This window comes from Nannospalax galili, unplaced genomic scaffold (genome assembly GCF_000622305.1).
Source record: "Nannospalax galili isolate Female #2095 unplaced genomic scaffold, S.galili_v1.0 scaffold831, whole genome shotgun sequence".
In the NCBI taxonomy this organism is placed as follows: Eukaryota; Metazoa; Chordata; class Mammalia; order Rodentia; family Spalacidae; genus Nannospalax; species Nannospalax galili.
The window spans coordinates 1,673,631-1,679,070 of NW_008329142.1; the positions used below are offsets into that span (position 1 = coordinate 1,673,631).

The following is a 5,440-nucleotide window of genomic DNA, read 5'->3' on the forward strand; positions in this document are numbered from 1 at the left end:
TGCTACTGTCTGCTGTGTTGTCAGCACTCTTGCCCTTCTGATGAATCTAGTCAGCCTATCTAGAGGTCTTTGTTTTAGGAGGGTCAGCTGTTCCTCATCTAGCAGTAATCAGTTGTCAATATTCCTTTAGATAAGATTGGGGTCTGCTGTTCATTTTCCCAGTTCTGTGCTGGGTTACTGTCTGGGAGTCCGTTTGGCTACTCTGACCAACAACTCAAAGAAGGCATCGCCTGTCTGGCATTGTTGCTTGTTATGTAGCCTTTAGCTATGCATATGGACTCTTCTGAAATTATATTGGCCCCTTTAATCTTTGGTTATACTTTCCTTTTGGGTGTTTAAGGCCATACAGTTGGTCCAGATAAACCAATTTATTTTTACTCTTAAGGTCGTTTGAGGATCTATTCCTTAGGGGTCACATGGGCTTGGGAAGAGCCCCTGGCTCCTTTCTTTTACCAGTTCTGCCTATGTGAAGAATATTATTTTTAAAGTTCAAAAAATTGAGAACAAGAGAGCTAGATTAAACGATAGTTTTCCAAAGCTGAATGCATTCATATGGAGCTCAATATTTCTGGCTGACATACAAACAATTCCTAACACCGTAGGTGGGTGCCTACATTCTGATCTGAGATGAACTGACCAACCGCAGTTGGTAATGTCTCTTTATATTCCTTGGTAAGGGTTTAAAAATCTTCAGATCTTGTTGAGTCCTACACAGCCAAGTTCACCCCAAATGTCTTCTGGGACGTGTACACCATGTACAGGAAGCAGTCTTCATCCTTTTCAATCTCATACACCCAGGAGATGGGTAAGGACACGCTCAAATGCTTTGTCCTTTCACCATGAAGAAAGCTTGGTGAGCACTGAGCTGTAAGAGCCTTCTAGTTATCTTAATGAGCTCACTCATGGTGACATGGTTTTTTCCAAGACAGGCATCTGCTTCTCACCCTTGTATCATTCTATTATCACCAGGATCTTGATGGGGTGCTGCTCTCAATGAGCCTGGCATCTTCTATTCTTTGATACTGTGGAGCTGCTTGAAGGTCTTCTCCAAAGACATGGTGTGAGGTCCTGGGGTCTGTATCTGTGGCTGCTACAACTTGCCTTGTGTCTCCTCAGCCCTGGTGTATGGGGATGGGACCAAGGGCAACCTGGGCCTCTGCAGTGATGGGTGAGAGAACTCTTTAACAAAAACAAAAATAGCCAGGTGTGGTGGCGCACGCCTTTAATCCCAGCACTTGGGAGGCACAGGCAGGCGGATCTCTGTGAGATCAAGACCAGCCTGGTCTACACAGTGAGTTCCAGGACAGCTGGGGCTATAGGGAGACCAAAGAGACCAAAATAAAATAAAATAAAATAAATCTGTATGATTCAGTTATACCACTCCTTGGCATATACCTATCAGATTTATCTTACTACAGAGATACTTGCACAACCATGTTTGTTGCTGCTCTTTTCACAATAGTTAAGAAATGGAAACAACCTAAATATCCCTCCACTGACTAAAAGATAATGAAAATGTGGTATGTTGACACAATGGAGTTCTAATCAGCAGCAAAGAAAAACAAAATCATGCAATTTGAAGGTAAATGAGTGAAGTAGAAATGGTTATAATAACTGAGGTAACAAAGACTTGGAAAAACAAGTGGCCTATGTTCTCTCTTATTTGTGGATCTTAGCTGCAAATCTCTAGATGTGAGTACATGTCCTGATGTAACTGCAAGAGACAGAAAAAATGTACTTTGCTCTTGTTCACCTACCTTTCACTGCCTCTTCCCACCTCCCTGTCTCCATTTTCTGGTCTTTCTCCCTCTTCTTTTAATTCCTTTGTATTTTAATATTAACTTCCTCCAGACAGAGCAACTAGCTGATTTGAACATAATAGCTAGATTTATTAAATGTGTTTCCTCAACTGTATTGTGTACTATTGATTTAATAAACACTTTCTGGTAAGAAAAACAAACCAGTCGTCAGATTTATTTTGAAATTAGCTGTAAATTAATATATGTGTCTGAACATCAAGAAAATGTGGTAACACTAGCTATGTGGTGGTTGTCTTAGCAAGGTTTCAATTTGCAAATCTGTCTACACACTCCTTGGATGCACAGACTTTGATTCACCCATGATGAATTCTAAATACACAATTGTTAGATAAATGTATGAGGAATAAAATAATCAAGAAATAATTTTGTCATATAACTTACATAACTTTTAACAGAATTTACCTGAAATATAAATTTAAATTAATTTCATAATAGTGCTGAAATGATTTCTGTTGTTGTTCCACATCCTTGCTACATTTTGGAACTGTCAAGGCTTTTTATCTTAGCCATTCTAGTGAATATGAAATGATGTCTCATTGTGGTTAAAAATCATATTGTCTTATAATCAATGGTGTTGAATTACTTTTGTGTGTGTCATATTTTTTAATCTTCTTTTGTGGAGTGTTTCTTTAAGTCTTTCATCTATGACTTTATTGATTTGTATATTGTGGGTGATCTATATATTCTGGATGTGTCCTTTCTCAGACGTGTGCATTGAGAATATTTTCTCCCAACCTATGGTTCATTTGTCCGTTATTTTCATCCTACTCCATGCCCGTGGTGTTTTGATTAAGCAAATTGTCCATTTCAATAAAGTTTATCTTGTGATATTTTCATAATTCCTGTCTTTTGTCCTAAGATATCTGTGCTTACCTCAAGGTAATCTCCTTTGGTCTTTTTTAATATGTTTCATAGTCCAGTCTGTTATATCTAAGTATATGATCTAGTTCAGATTAATTTTCATTTATGAGCACGTTAAAATGATAATAATTTTATTTATGCCAGAGTGTCACATTTTCTGAACCAATATCCAGAGTTCCACTACCATTTGTTAAAAAGACTCCTTTTCCCTAATGGATTCTCTATTGACTAAGTGCCACAATGAAAAAACAACTGAATATTTCTTGTCTGTATTGTGTTTTATTGATCTATTTAATCTAGCCTCAATAGTTTGATTATTTTTAGTCAAATAATGAACTCTTTAAATAAGGTACTGAAAATCTCCACACTTGGTTCTTTTTCAAGGTGCTTTTGGTTACATTGAATATGTTAGACTCTGCATTTCTATTTAAATTTCATAATTTGTCAATTTCTTCAAAAGTTTTCAAATTTATTATTTCTTTGAGTTTGTGGCTGAGTCATGAATATGTATATTCTGGGTAGAACATTTACTTAGCATGTGCAAGGCCTTGAGTTCAATACCCAACACCAAAACAAAATCAAAACAAAACTTTATTATGACTATGACTGAGATTCATTTGAATATAATTATCAATTTGTAGGGAAATGAACATTTTCTGTTTGTTTATTTGTTTGTTTGTTTGTTTGTTGAGATAAGGTCTTTCTATATAGCTCTAGATGACCTGGAGCTGATTATACAGACCAGGCAGGTGCCAACCCTATTATGAGGAAACCCACCAGAGAAGACCACTCAGACACAGAAAATAGCCAAAAGAAAGTCTTTATAGCTGGCCGGTGACCACACTGGGCATTCAGGTCCCAAGTATAGCCCCAAGTCTTTCTCAGGGTAGGCTTTTATACAGAAAAATCAAAGTCCTTCCTCCAACAATTTCTCATAGCTCAGGGATGAAAACGTTCCTAACAGTTTCTTTCTGCAGGTGCAAGCCAAGCAAAAAATTCAAAAGCTTTAGAAAAGCAGTTAGCCAGAGCAATGAGGCATATGCTGACCTTTTTCTCAAACCCACATCCTGGTAGCTGGGCCAAACTTTTCTCTTCACACACTTTGAGACAACTGCCTCTAGTTTCCAATTGCTGGGATTAGCTAGGGTTGTAACATGGCATAGCTATGGTCAGTCCCAAGGTGCCTCATCACAAGCTCACTCACATCATCCTGCCTCATTGTCCTGAAAGCTAGGATTACAAGCTTGTAACACCTAACTACAGCATCTTAACAATATTGAGTCTACCAATATGCAAACATATCTATTTCTTTTAGCATTGTTTTATAATTTTCAGTGTTGTGTCTTACACTTTCTTCATTAGCTTCATTTTTAGGTGTTTGATTTTTTTTAATGTTACCAATGAAAATAATAGTTTTTCAGATTATTTTCCTAATTACTATTGTCATAGTTAGTTTCAACTGTCAACTTGACCCAAACTTTGGAAGAGGGAGCCTCAATTGCCAAATTTCCTTCATCAGATTGGTCTGTGGCATGTCTATGGTTGGGGCATTTTCTTAATTGCTAATTGATGTTGGAGGGCCCAGGCCAGTGGGTGGGGTCACCACTGGATAAGTGGGCCTGAGTTGTATTAAGAATGTGGTTGATAGCAGCCAGGGAAGCCAGGCAGGAGCGAATCATCCTCCTCTGTCTCTGCTTCAGCTCCTGCCTTGGCTTCCCTTGATGAAGTATAACCTGTAAGTCAAATAAACCCTTATTCTTCCAAGTTGTTTTTGGTAAGTGTTTTATCACATCACAAAAAAATAAACAAATTAGAACAACTATCAGTTGCAACTATTCAATTGTCTAGTCTATATTAATCAGATAACGTAAACTTTGCCTTGATTCAATTATTAGTTTTAACAGACTTTTTATAAATTACACAGCGTTTTCTTCACACATGATCATATTATCTGCCAATCAAAATAGTTTTATTAATTCCTTTCAAATCCATGTGAATTTATTTCTTTCTCTTTGTCGTGATGGTTAAAACATTAACAAGGTATTGAATAAATAGGTATCAAATTAATGATAGGAAGCAAGCAGATGGCATTTGTCAAGTTAAGAAAGTTTCATTCTAATTCTGGTTTTCAGAAAACTTTTAAATCAAGAACCGATAAATAACCTTTATAGTAAATGACTATTTCTTTTTTTTTAATTTTTGAGACTCAAAATTCAAGGTCATTATTTTCCACTCATTACAACCAGTATGTTATGAACTCTTATAATTAGAAAACTAAAGATCATGAGGGAAATTAGGAATCAACAGTCTTAATACAGAATGTGGAACTGTGTCAAGAAATACAACATTAAGGAAAAAGTGATTAAACACTGCAAATTTCTCTGGAGGAAATGTAGCAATATTCTTTAGATAGATAGATAGATAGATAGATAGATAGATAGATAGATAGATAGAGATAGATAGAGATAGATAGAGATAGATAGAGATAGATAGAGATAGATAGAGATAGATAGAGATAGATAGAGATAGATGATGATAGATAGATGATAGATAGATAGATAGATGTATATATATACATATATATGTATATATATGGGTCATTGATAATAATAAAAAAAAATCCTGCAATTAACTTGAGTGAGATTTCTAACACAATATAATTAAAATAGTCAATCTCCCAATGTTTTATTGTAGTTTATCAGTGTACAAGTCTATATTTTATGGTCACCTGAATAACACCACAGAAGTATTATATTTCT

The 5,440-nt window shown here is 36.0% G+C and overlaps 1 pseudogene; it reads right to left on the bottom strand.

Annotated features, from left to right (window-relative positions):
* Positions 1 to 707: 707 nt before the first annotated feature.
* On the bottom strand, positions 708 to 1,057 carry LOC103734613 (annotated as a pseudogene).
* Between the last annotated feature and the right edge of the window lie 4,383 nt (positions 1,058 to 5,440).